Genomic DNA, 14,644 nt, shown 5'->3' with positions numbered 1-14,644 from the left:
CATCTTCCCACAAAGTAACCAATGGTATGAATCTTGGTAACAGCTGAGTGTATATAGACTTTGTTGAAATCAAAATATTGTTCAGTAACTACTGTTACCTTTATATCAATTTTTCATCATTCTTCTCAGAATAATTCTGTCATGTTTAACACTGAAGAGGTCCACACAGATGAAAATAAATTGTAGTTTTCTGCAAGCTACTATTTTATATTTTCAAAAATGTACTATGACCTCCCCCCCCCCCCACTTCTGCCCTTAAGGAAGAAATTGCCATAGTACTTGCCCTCCCAACATGAGAAGTTAGAAAACCAGACAAAATATATGAAACAACTGTTTTTAGATATTGAACAACAGATAGTTCAGGGCTGTGACCTAAAAAAAAGAGGAAACAAACAAGGTATGACTACCTTGGCTTTCCATATAGAAGCAAGCTGAAAATTGTGGTACAGGGTAAGAGATCCAAAGCAAAACAGAGATGTCTTGCTGAGGAAAGAGAGTTCAGAGTGACTGTGATAGCATTTTAGAGCAAAACTACCAGAAACGGAAAAGCTCCACAGAGAAAGAGCTCCAGACATCTGGATAATGGTCCCCTTTAATCTTTGAACACTAATTTATGCCAAGTGTAAGTTGAAACTACATGAGGGAAATTAGAAAATATTTGAATGAAAATTAAAACAAAACATATCAAAATTTGTGGGATGTAGTTAAAGCAATGTTTAGAGCAGTGATGGCGAACCTATGACACGCGTGTCAGCACTGACACGCGTAGCCATTTCATTCCAAAGGATGAAACATTTGATGCTCCTGAGGATGAAACATTTGCAAAATAATGTTTTGTCCTCAAAGTGACACACTACCCAAGTTATGCTCAGTTTTTTGGCGAAGTTTGACACACCAAGCTCAAAAGGTTGCCCATCACTGGTTTAGAGGGACATTTATAGGTTTAAATGCTTATTTCATAAAAGTCTAAAATCAATGATCTAGAGAGACAAACAAGAAGAAGGCCACGTGACAACAGAGGCGGAGATTGGAGTGAATCACCTGCAAGCCACGGAATGCTAAGGATTGACAGTGACCACCAAACGCCAGGAAGAGTCAAGGAAGCATTCCACCTAAAGTCTCAGAACATCAAACCTGCCAACACCTTAATTATGGACTTCCAGCACCAAGAACTATTGGTTTATGCAAGATTCTCTGCCCTTGCCTGGAGACAGATGGCTCCAAGACTACCAACTACCTAGATGCAGGGATCACTTGACATTTGAGGATGTGGCTATAGCCTTTACTCAGATTGAATGGAGATGCCTGGATGCTATTCAGTGGACATGTATAGGGATGTGATGCTAGAAAACTATGGGAATTTGGTGTCTGTGGAGATTCTCTCTTCCAACCAAAATTAACTGCCCAACTGGAGCAAGAGGCACAGCCCTGAATGAAGGCAGGAGAAGTTCTGCAGTCCAGGAGTACTTGTTTGAAACAAAGATGTCAGCCCTAAAGCAAAATACTTCTGAAGGACCTGCTCTGGAAGAGTGAATAAAAAGTATTATGACTGATATTGGTCTGGACTGGGAGGTCAGAAGCTCCATAGAGAAGTAGTACTATAATGTGGGAAAGTCTTCAAATCTAATTCCTCCTATATTAGCCATGAGAGAAATCATACTGGTGAGAAATCCTATAAAGGTAAAGAATGTGGGATAGCCTATATGAAAATCTCATTTCTTTTAAATCATCATAAAATTCACATAAGCAACCTTATAGATGTATTGAATGTGGACATTTTCTCTTAAGAAACACTTAACAATTATTAATCATCACAGAATTCACTCTGGGGAGAAACCCCACGCAATGAATGGACAAACGCTTTCAGGAAGAACGGTATCTTTTTAAGTAACCAGAGAACTCATAAGTCAGACATGCTACAAATGTAAAGACTGTGAGAAGGCCTTTGCTCAGAAGATAGCCCTTACTCTTTATGGGAGAAAACAGTGGAGAAAAGCCTTTTAAATGTATAAATTTGGAAAAGATTCCAGTGATAATTCAACTATGTTGGAACATCAGAAAATCCATACTGGTGAGAAACCATATTAATATAATGAATGTGGAAAAGGCTTTAGGAAGAGAGCTCAACTTTTATTTTTATTTTTAAGATAGCATGGGTTTAATCAGTCTTTCAGTGTTAAATTACTTCAAAAGTGTTTTTATTTATTTATTTATTTATTTATTTATTTATTTATTTATTTATTTAATTGAAGCCAGCTGGCTTCTAATGGCACTGAAAATGTAAGAAAAGGAATTTATAAATTGTGAGGAATGGGCTAAGGGTGTAGCACTAATATACAGGAGCTCAGACCTCAAGATTCTGATATAGATGCTCCTGAGGAAAAAATACATGATTAATGGGACACAAGCCAAAAGAGGCAGGACTAATTGAAAATATCACAACCCCCACACCCAAAAGAACAGGTAGTCAGGAGGGAGAGGTGGAGGCAGGAGTTCTTTCATCAGGCCTCTTAGCAAGAGCTCCTGATAGCAACTCTTAATAGGCACTAAAGAATGCATACATGAAGGAAACCCTATCATTGTAATAAATGTGGAGAATCTTTCAGGTATACATCCTTTGCTGAACATCAGAAAACTCATGGTGGAAATAAACCTTGTTGGTGTAATGAAAGCCTTTACGAAGAGCTCAATTCTTATTAGACATCAGAGAATTCATACTAGACAAAAACCCTATCACTGTAAGAAATGTGGGAAAGTCTTCAGTTATAGCTCAAGCCTTGTTGAATATCAAAGAATCCATGAATGTAATTTATGTAGGAAGACTTTTCCCCACAGTTTGGCCTTTAGGTTCGATTCCCAGTCAAGGTACATGCCCAGGTTGCAGATCCACCCCAGTAAGGGATGTGCAGGAGACAGTCAATTGATGTTATGCTCCCACATAGATGTTTCTCTCTTCTCTCCTCTTTCTCTCTAAAAATCAATTTAAAAAATTAAAGTATTTATTCCTTTAAAAAAATAAAATCTGTTTACCTCTATTCTGGGGAACTTCTCAGTTGTTAGGATTTCACTGTAGTATAGTCCATACTCGTAAGATATTTGAAGACTCTAAATGTGTATCAATATGGAAGTAGTTACTAAAGAATACGGTGTGTATAGTGTGCTACAATGTGTTGGGGGGGGGGGTGAGAACATGATGTTTATGTATATTATGCATAGACTATTTTTGGAAGAATATTATGTGCAGCCCTAGTTGGTTTGACTCAGTGGAAAGAGCATTGGCCTGTGGACTGAAGGGTTCTGGGTTCAATTCCGGTCAAGGGCATGTACCTGAATTGCAGGCTCCTCTCCTGCCCAGGCCCTGGCTGGGGCATGTGCAGAAGACAACCAATCAATGTGTTTCTCTCACATCGATATTTCTCTCTGTCCTTCTCTCTTCCACTCTCTCAAAAAATCAATGGAAAAATATCATTGGGTAAGGATTTAAAAAAAAAGAAAAAAGAATATTATTGCAATTAAAAACAATGAGGTAGAGTCCTAGCCGGGTAGCTCAGTTGGTTAGAGTGTTGTCCCGATATGCCAAGGTTGTGGGTGTGAGCTCTGATCAGGACATATACAGTACAAGAATCAACCAATGAATGCATAAATAAGTGGAACAACAAATTGATGTCTCTCCCTCTCTCCCTAAAAATCAATCAATCAATCAATCAATAATTTTTTTAAATAAAAACAGTAAGGTAGAGTTCTATATTCAGGATGAGGCAAAAGTAGGTTTCAGTTGTGAGTACGCAAAACAGAGTTTATTCTTGTATTATCATTTATTAATTATTATATTATTTTCCATACAAACAACTGTAAACCTACTTTTGCACCACCCTGTGCAGCCATAGAAACATCCCCACAATACCTTGTTAAGTTAAAAAAGCAAGTTGCAGAAAATCTATATATTATGATCTTACTTACATTTTTAAAGGAAGCTTTTTTGTTTCTACATATCCTATCTAATAAAAGAGTAATATGCAAATTGACTGTACCTCCACTACACCACAAGCCATGCCCACCAGCCAATCAGGAGTATGCAAATTAACCCAACCAAGATGGCTGCGGCCACGGAGTGAGCAGGAGGCTTGGGTTTCCCTAGCGATGGAGGAAGCCAAGCTCCCGAAGCCCTGGCCTCCGCTCAAGGCTACAAAGTTTCACTTATAGAAGATAAATAAATCCCAGATACCAGGGCCTCCACTTGGGTCGCCGGGGGGCGTGGTCAGCCTGCAAACCACCACAGGCTCCTTGCCCAGGCCGCCCCACGCCCCAAGGGAACCCCCACCCTGATCTGGGAGACCCTTCAGGGCAAACCAGCTGGCCCCCACCCGTGCACCAGGCCTCTATCCTATCTAATAAAAGAGTAATATGGAAATTGACCATCACTCCAACACACAAGATGGCTGCCCCCATGTGGACACAAGATGGCCAGCAGGGAAGGGCAGTTGGGAGGGACCAGGCCTGCAAGGGAGGGCAATTGTGGGCAATCAGGCCAGTAGGGGAGGGCAATTGGGAGAGACCAGGCCTGCAAGGGAGGACAGGCAGTTGGGGGCAATCAAGCCTGCAGGGGAGGGCAGTTAAAGGTGACCAGGCCGGCAGAGGAGGGAAGCTGGGGGCGATCAGGCCTGCAGGGAAGGGCAGTTGGGGGGGACCCAGGCCTGCAGGGGAGAGCAGTTGGGAGGGGACCAGGCTTGCAGGGGAGGGCAGTTAGGGGCAATCAGGTTGGCAGGGGAGCAGTTAGGCATCAATCAGGCTGGCAGGGGAGTGGTTAAGGGGTGATCAGGCTGCCAGGCAGAAGCGGTTAGGGGCAATCAGGAAGGAAGGCAGGTGAGCAGTTGGGAGCCAGCAGTCCTGGATTATGAGAGGGCAGTCGGACATCCCCCGAGGGGTCCCAGATTGGAGAGGGTGTAGGCTGGGCTGAGGGACACACACCCCTGTGCACGAATTTCATACACAGGGCCTCTAGTTTATATGTATAAAAGGCAAGTGTCCGTCCATCCTACCAATAGCTATGACGCACACTGATCACCAGGAGGCAGACGCTCAATGCAGGACCAGCCATGATGCGCACTTGCCATCTGTATTATAAAAAGCCTGTGGCCGTAATGCCGTGACGCCGTAACAACCAAACGAGCAGTGGCTCTCGCGGCGGGCGGGGCAGGGCAGCAAGCTACTAGCAGTAGAGAGCTACGAGGGGCAGAGAGCTACGAGCGGCGGAGGGCTATGAGCGGCAGAAAGCTATGAGCGGCGGAGGGCGGGGCACGAGCTATGAGTGGTGATGGGCGGGGCACCCAGCTGAGGCAAGCAGAAGCAACCAAACAACTGGTCACCAGGAGGTGCATAGAGCGCCTCTCAGTCCTTCCCCCCTCTCCCCACCAGCCCGTGAGCCACCCGTGGTGGCAGGGCGGGGCCCGTGGCTTGTGCGGTGAGGCGGGGCCAGCGGCTCATGTGGCATGGTGGCTCACGGTGGCCAGCTACTCAGGCACGATTTTGTGCACACCAAGCCTCTAGTTTAAAAATAAACAGCACCACAGACCTGGCGCTGACAAACCAACACTCAGCTTCCCCCAATTGGGATACAAGCCCTGCCACCACCCTAGAGTGACACCCCACCAAATCGCAGCCCATGCTGCCAAGACCCCATGGAGCAGCCCAGCCCAGAAACGGTCACTGTGGGCGCCGGGTAATGACATCACATAGCAATGCCCGGCTTCCTTTCTCTAGTGACTAGCCTCTTTGTAGTTTCTTCAGCCCAGGAACACGACTTGCTTTATAGCCAGGTGAAAACATTTCACACTTTAACCAAATGTTTGTGAAGCATTTTCCGTGCCTCATCCCATTTGATCCTCACAGAAGTCCTGGAGTAGGTAGATAGGAGACTCGGTAAAATCCTATTTTCTTTTCATTAGCCAGAAAACAGAGATTTAGGAAGCTTAGTAACTTGACCCGACTGAAAAGAAGTAAGAAATGGTGGACCTTGAAAATGACTTCAGGTTTCCTCACTGTGCAGAATATAATCAAACACTGCTACAGTTCAATATTTTACCCTTTGTTCTCCCTGCATGATCTACAATAATAATCTGCTTCGTGTTGATATTTACTGCTGTGCTGGTGACAATTACCTGAAAGAGAAGTTGGGGTGCTTCACTGGGCTGGAAGAAGTTTAGCCAAATCAGAAAGCAGGTCTAATTAAGCACATTTATTCTACATATACTAGAGGCCCAGTGCACAAATTCATGCATGGGTGGGGTCCCCCGGGTTGGCCTGCGGGGATCGGGCCCCAGCTCACAAGCCCCAGCTTGCGCCCCCAGTCTTGCAGCCACGCAGCCCCACCTGGCATCCCGCTGTGGCCTGGCAACTCCCCCTCACCTGCTCTACCATTCCGCCTGCAGGTGATTGATCTGGGCTGGGCCCCCCACCTGGCTCCCTCAGCACCTGGAAGCCGGGTGGTGGCCCCACCCCCCACCGTCGCCACTGGTCCCTGTCTGCAGGGTGATCAGTGGGAAAATCAGGCTCCCGCTGGCACCCGTCTTGGCCTGGTGCCACCCGTTCATCTGCTCCCACCATCCTGTCACAGTCCCCCTCTCATTGGAGCCCATCGGGGCTGGCAGCGCCTCCACTGCCACCCGCTGCCAGCGCCGTGTCGCCAACATCCGCCATGTTTTGTGCTGCCCTCTAGTGGTCAGTGCACGTCATAGCAAGCAATTGAACTCCCAGTCAAACAATTTGCATATTAGGCTTTTATTATATAGGATAAAAGGCTAAGTTGACTCGCACAAGTGCGATACATATAAAGCTCTCACTGGTGCCAATTGCATGCATGTGTTTTGATCTGTCATTGTTGATTGAGAATTTGGTTGACACTTCTATTATAGAGAAAGGGCGAATAGTGATATTAAAATATTTCTTCTAATTAATTTCCTTTCAATGTGCACGAATCTGTGCACCGAGACACTGGTATATTATATGCATTCAAAAAGATTTAGAAAAATAAAAACTAAATTTTAACAACAAAAATAAAAAAAATCAATGATCTATGCTTTCATTATAAAAGCTAGAAAAGGAAAAGTAAATTATACCCAAAAAAAGTAGAGAAAGAAAATGACAGAGATAAGAGTAACTAATAAAACAGAAAGCAAACAAAACAAAACAAAAATGCAGAAAATGAAAGAAACCAAAAGCTGGTTGTTTGAAAGATCGATGAAACTGATAAAAGTTCTAGTCAGACTGATGACAGAAAAAAAGAGGGTACTGACAAATTAACTGTATCAGGAATGAAAAAAGAAATATCCTATTCATTCAGTAAATCAAGGGCAGCAAACTATGGCCCAAGGGTCAACTCCAGATGCTGCCTACTAATGTAAATGAAGTTTTATTGGAACATTGTCACACTAATTTATTTATGTTTTATCTGTGGCTGTTTTTGCTCTAAGATGGCAGAGTTAAGTAACTGTAACAGAGTTATCCTAAGACTGGCAAAGCCTAAAATATTTACTATCTGACCTTTTAAGAAAGTTTGCCAACCCCTGTCTAAGAAAATGTACTTTTATTTGACTTACTATTTACTATTGAGTAGAGCCTCAATTTATATGTTAACTTATAGAAAATGGATACATTGCAAATTTGATTTTTATAGAGGTGCAAATTATTTCTTACTGGTAAAAGATAACCTCTAAGGTTTAATTAATAAGGTGTCCATATATTCCACCTAGATATTATCCTTATCTCCTTATTCATTCAGCCATTCAACAAATATTACTAAGCATCTGTTTCATGCTAGGCATTGCTTTGATGGAGCTCATTACTTGGAAAACGGAGACAGAAATTAAATAGACATAATAATAAATGTAGGATTGCAAACAAATGGAAGTGCTCTGAAGGAAAGAAATTTTGCCTTATAGAATAAAGGTAGCTAAATTTGGAATTTATTGAATAGTTATAGTATCACACATAATATCAAAGATATTCACTGTATGTTGTTTGAGACTAAAAAATATTGGGAATAACTTATCCATCAATAGAGAACTGGTTAAATAAATTAAGGAAGATCCACATAGTTACTGGAATGATAAGACCACTCTATATCATCTTGATATGGAATGATATCCAGGATACACTATGATGAGAAAAAAAGGTGCAGCACGGTATGTATAGTGTGCTACAATTTGTGTTGGGAGGAAAAGAACATAATGTTTATGTATATTATACATAGACTATTTTTGGAAGAATATTCAAGAAATTGGCATTGCTGTCTTTAGGAGGGGAAACTAGGAAGCTGAGAGCACCAAAACAAGCGCAAAATATATCTTCTAAAGAAGATTCCTGGTAAATTGAACTTATTGAGGTACTTCATTTCTAGTAATGTTTTTGCCTTCAAGTTTACTGCACATTACTATAAAATTATTTATGTTTGCATAATACATGTTTGGGCAAACTAGGTTTCAAGTTGTTCACATGGAAAATAATATACAACTAAATAATAATGCAAGCGTAAAAACAAGCAACAAAAAAGACCAGAAGAGCAGTTTTGAAAAATACATAGCCAGAGAAGGTGATCCAAACCAGCTGTAGAAGCAAAAGCTGATGCTATTGATTCAGAATAAATTTCCCAGTTTACTTAAAGGTCCAAGCACCCTTGAGAACCTCTTTAAAGAACTGGACAAGAAATGGAGACAGAGAAGTTAGTTTCAAAGAATTCCAGAGGTTACTGAAAAAAATATCCATCAGAGAAAAGGCAAAATGACATAATTCTGCTAAGAGAAGAGCACCTGGGAAGTGGCCATATTCTGTTTGCAGTCCTCAATATCTCCGTTTAATTCTTTCAAATTATAATGATCTCACAGTGATATCCAATTATTGCTAATTAATACAATAACAATAACAACAAAAAGAATGAACAGTCAGGAAATCAGGCGGCCAGGTATCACATAGGACTCAGTGATGGCGAACCTATGACACGCGTGTCAGCACTGACACGCGTAGCCATTTCTGATGACACGCGGACACATGCCGAGGATGAAACATTTGCTGCTCCTGAGGATGAAACATTTGCGACTAGAGTCTTGGAGTTAGTTTTTTCCTCAAAGTGACACACTACCCGAGTTATGCTCAGTTTTTTGGCGAAGTTTGACACACCAAGCTCAAAAGGTTGCCCATCACTGACATAGGTCATACTGAAGACATCCAGAGTGATGACAAGACTTTAACAAGAGATGAGCCCCATTTGCCACAATAAATCAGAGGGATGAATGATTGTTGGTAGATGAGTAATAATTAGCGGTAGGAAATGGTATAAACCTCAAAGAGCAGGATTTTTTACATGAAAAGTGGAGGAGTAACGTTCAAGAAGTGACAGTGAGGAATGATAAGGACATCAGATCCACCTCCAAACTCATAGGTACATGGAATATGGGAGAATGAGCAACCACTGCCTGCAGGCAAGAGGGAAAACAGTACCTTTCTCCAAGAAAAAGCCAGGTCTCAGAACATTCCCCTTCTCTCATATCTTTTTTTTTTAAATATGTGTATATTTTTATTGATTTTAGAGAGGAAGGGAGAGGGGGAGAGAGAGAGAAACATCAATGATGAGAGAGAATCATTGATCAGCTGACTCCTGCATGCCCCACACTGGGGATCGAGCCCACAACCCAGGCATGTGCCCTGATCAGGAATTGAACCGTGACCTCCTGGTTCATAGGTCGATGCTCAAACACTAAGCCACACCAGCAGGGCCTTCTCTCATGTCTTAACTAACAAGTCTTAGTATAAAGGGGATTTAATAACTCAATAGATTCCTGTCACAGTGAAAAAGTTGGGAAGGGAGAGGTGATAAATGCGAGTGAGTTGAAAAGCACAAAGTTATACAAGAATATCAAATCTGACTCACACAAATCATAATGGTTAAGACACTTCATAACGAGAAAAAAGCAAAGGATGGAAAAATATGATGAGGAACTGATGACATGATTGCTGCCTATCTATCTTTGGTATAAAATGGTGAAAGCTTTGAGGCAAATCATGGTGGATGTCTTAACAATGGAATTTCGGGGAAACAGATTTACAATCAGGGAAAATGGTCAATGGGATTATGAGGATTTCCCATCAAAGGGTAGATAGCAAAAAATTACAATTCCCTGGCTGTTGCTAACAGCTCTGATTAAATCCTGATCTTTGAAAGAGAAGGAGATAAAAGCAGGGTTGGGGAAAGCTACAAGATTGGTTTGTCCTGGAAAAGCCTTCTTTTGCTTCCATGGCTCCCTGAAGAATGTCACATAAGCTATATAAATATCTGGTAATATAAAAGAAATGTTTCATAAACCAAACACTCCCTGCTTTATAAGGTGGCCTGGAAGCTTCAGTTAGAGATCTCATCCATTACTCTGGCTGGAGAGAACACGTTCAATGAGGGAAAGGAAACCTGGGGTACATACACGATGTTCCAGACTCCCTACTTCACTTGTACCTTTTGTTTTTCTTTTTTTCTCACTTGTACCTTTTGATTGTTGTATTATTAAAATTATTATTAAAGTTTAATTATGGTAAGCTCTCCAATTCATGTGAATCTTATCTGACAATTTGATCCTTTGTCTTAGCTCAAGGGAATAGAGTCCAAGAGAGGACAAATGGTCAGAAGCACTTAGTATCCAGGAGTAAAAGAAATGAGGACTGGGGAGGTTAGATAGCTACAATGTTGCTAAGAAAATTAATCCCAATAAGGGAAGGAGGTACTATGAACTCTTGGCTTCCCATGTTTAGTGGGATTTGGCTGAGTTATTTTTTTAAACTATATTTTTATTGATTTCAGAGAGGAAGGGGAAGGGAGAGGGAGAGAGAGATAGAAACGTCAATGATGAGAGAGAATCATTGATCGGCTGCCTCCTGCACGCCCTCTACTTGGGATTGAGCCTGCAACCTGGGCATGTGCCTTTGGCCAGAATCGAACCTGGGACCCTTCAGTCTGCAGACTGATGCTCTCTCTATCCACTGAACCAAACTGGCTAGGGCTTGACTGAGTTATTTTTTATTTAATGTTGTTCCACTATATGTTCAATAATAAAAATATAGGGGATAAACAATTCTTTTTCATCCATTCAGTGGATAATTCTTCCTTTTAGATGATTAAAAGATGCTTAACCACCTTAAATGGTTAAAAGGCACAGGCTGTAGTTTCAGTTCTAGGTCCATCATTTACTAGTAATTTAATCTTTTTTAAAATATATATATTTTATTGATTTTTTACAGAGAGGAAGGGAGAGGGATAGAGAGTTAGAAACATCGATGAGAGAGAAACATTAATCAGCTGCCTCCTGCACACCCCCTACTGGGGATGTGCCCACAACCAAGGTACATGCCCTTGACCGGAATCAAACCGGGGACCCTTGAGTCCGCAGGCCGACGCTCTATCCACTGAGCCAAACTGATTAGGGCTACTAGTAATTTAATCTTTGAAAAACAATTTACCCTCTCCAAGATTCAATTTTCATCGTTGTTACTCTCAAGAAAAAGAGTTCACCAGAGGAGGAAGCAGGGAATCATTTGTAGAGTCAATATTGGATTCTAGATGTAACATGGATAAAAGGTAAGATGAAAATAAGCTCCAATTTTAGATCCCTGCCCACGCCTCCATAGCCTGGCTCTGCTCCCAGGGCCTAAGCAAAAGCAATACTAAATCCTTATCTTAAAAAAAAGGGGGGTGGGGGGGTCCTAGCTTACAATAGGTGGAACCTTAGACTAAAAAACCCTTTGGGAAAGTCTGGAACTCACTGTTGGTGGGAGCATGTAGAAAGCTTACCAAGTTGAGAACAGGGGGCAGAGCCAATCCTTTTCTTTTCAAAACCATAGCAAAGCAGAGACTGTAGGACTCCCATATGCATTACTTGGAGGATTCCCAAAACAGAAGGCTGTGGAACTAGCAATGCTTACTTATTACTTCTCATGAGACAGAATTCTAATAAATCTGGCACAAAGTCCAGACCAGGTTTCCTAATTCCAAATCCCAGGGTGGAAAAGTCTATAGAATATATGAATTATTGCCATTAGAAAATTCACCAAATATTTTTAGGAAGCTGTGAAAAACTGGAATTATTTAGAGATAGTGCTGTTGCCTCTAGCATTCTTATATCTCAGGTAACAAGCCTGACTTCTCCAGCTAACTTGGAAACTGTGCTGGCTGGCAGCCAAGAGGAAAGCAGAGACAGAATGTCCCCTATTTTAGGAGCGATATTGTTAAGGTCCTTGAGAATTCACACTTTAACCAAATTCATCAAATTGCATCCCAATGGAAGGGCTGGGATGGTGGGAATGAGCAGCATGGGGAACCAAGTTGCTGTGGAAAACAATACATAGTTAGGACATTTTATAGGTAAAAGGTGTACTTACTTTGAACTTTCATTGGAACTAAAATTCTTTTCTTGAACTCTCATAATTTTAAAATATGATCAAGAATACATTCAAAGCTTTCCTTTAATAAACTATTATCAAATAGTAGAGGCAGAAGCCTTAAATTTGGTGAAGTCGGTGACTGAACTATGGCTCCATATAATCTGCCTTCCTGTAGTTATCATCAAAAGTATGCAATGGTGATGGAAAAATTAAAGTAAAATAAAGTATGCATTCTCTGAGGAGCAGCAGGTCTCAGCCAAGAAGGCTGCTATATGAAAATGAGATAAGCAGGCATATTATTAATCTCAAAAACAACTCACAGGAACTGTTCAAAAACAAACCACCCCAGGGGGCACCCTCCACCTTCCTTTTGACTGTCAGTGTGTCTGTCACCTGCACACCCACTAATAAACAAATACAAAAATGGTTTCACATTACTCTCCAACACTAGTTCTCTCCTGCAGGGGTTAGCATATTCAGAAAGCCAGGCAGAGGAGGTAATTAAATCCTTTAAAATGCACAATCAGGTATTTCTGAAGTTTGGGAAAAAACAGGGTAATAATAACCACTGCCCTCTCTCCTTTTCAAAAGGAGAACACTTTTTTCCTCAACTCTACACAGGTTAGATTGCAAGGTGGCAGTAGCCTCACAAAAGCAGTCCTTTGAAAAGAAAGTAATTACTACTCGTTGCCTTTGCTATGTGCCTAGCTTTAAGAGCACAGTTTGTTAAATGTTATGGTGTAAGTAAGTGATTTGCTGTAATTAAACTAACTGCTAAGTAAGAATGAGTAGGCTTTGTATCCATAGTCTGACTCCCTTCCCTTTACTGTAATGTTTCCATTTTTCCCAAAGACCGTTCTGATCAGACAAACTCCCTATTGAACTAGCTGCCCAACAGATACCTCTCAGACACTCTTCACATTAACTCTCATCTGCTAAATGGCGGGAAAATGGCTTCCAACGACTAATCACAAAACATGGGCCTTGCAGAACTTCTCTAGTTAAGAACACTTAGAAGATTAAGTCCTCTCCTATAAGACTGTTGCTAAAGACACCTCAAAGGTACTGAATGAATTGTGGCAAATTGCCAAAGAGAAAAATAGTATATAACATCTCCTTAAAAGAGGGTCAGCCTGGCCAGCGTGGTTCAGTGGTTGAGCATTGACCTATGAACCAGGAGGTCACGGTTCGATTCCCAGTCAGGGCACATGCTTGGGTTGCGGGCTCAATCTCCAGTGTGGGACGTGCAAGAGGCATCCAATCAATGATTCTCCCTCATCATTGATGTTTCTATCTCTTGCTCCCTCTCCCTTCCTCTCTGAAATCAATAAAAATATATTTATAAAAAAGGAAAGAGGGCCAAATTTACAGGCCAAAGAGGAGAGAAATGTTATCTACCTACTTAAGGCAGAATAACTATACTTTTCAGGTTAAAAGAACTATGAAAACAACACTCATTTAATCTTGGTTTAATGAGAAAATATATCCAGTCTCCAAGTTGAGATTCATAGAGAACCCTCAGAAGACTGAGCTTAAAATTTTGTTTCAAAAGAAATCCCATATGACAATCAATACCATGATTCCATCTCACTCTATCTTCTAGCCTCCACCCAACAAGTCTGGGTAAGGCTTTGGCCCCTGAAGTAAGACTGCCTCGATTTGAATCTCAATCCAGTCAACTTACTATATCATCTTGGGTCAAAATTCCAGGTTTCTTCATGTGTAAAAAGAACAAAAAAGAAAGAAAGAAAAAGAAAAGAAAGAAATTATAACAACACCTAACTCATAGGGTTATTATAGATATTAAAGGAGATAAGCCATGCAAAGTAGTAACACAATGCCTGGCATATAGTAAAAGCTCAGTAAATATTTGCTGCCATTACTTTTGTTGTTATTACACTTCATTTCAGTTCAGGCACCACTTCTTCCAGAAAGTTTTCCTTGATGAAACCTTCATCCCACTTCTCTTCTGCATATTTTACATATACTTCTATCATAGTATTTCTCTCACTGGATCATATTTGTTTGTCTACCTCATACACTCTGTCCTCTTTAAATGCTGAGGTTTTATCTTGCATCTCTGTATTTGTAGGCCCAGCAAAACACTTGGCACATAGCAGGCGTACAAAGAATTATTTGTTAATTTTAAATTTCTCCAATATTTAAATAAATTTGTTATTTTTTTAAACTAACAAAATCTAGCAAAAGATGTCAGTTCCAATATGGA

General features: G+C 41.1%; 1 protein-coding gene across 10 annotated transcripts in view; it reads right to left on the bottom strand.

The window, feature by feature from the left end:
* The window catches only part of KIAA0319L (KIAA0319 like), a 107,035-nt gene that overhangs the window by 67,048 nt on the left and 25,343 nt on the right, over positions 1-14,644 (bottom strand). The gene's annotated exons all lie outside the window — the stretch shown is intronic.

Source organism: Cnephaeus nilssonii (assembly GCF_951640355.1).
Source record: "Cnephaeus nilssonii genome assembly, chromosome: 7".
NCBI classification, from domain to species: domain Eukaryota; kingdom Metazoa; phylum Chordata; class Mammalia; order Chiroptera; family Vespertilionidae; genus Cnephaeus; species Cnephaeus nilssonii.
The sequence above is the reverse complement of the archived record's forward strand: the minus strand, read 5'-3'. Positions and strand labels throughout refer to the sequence as shown.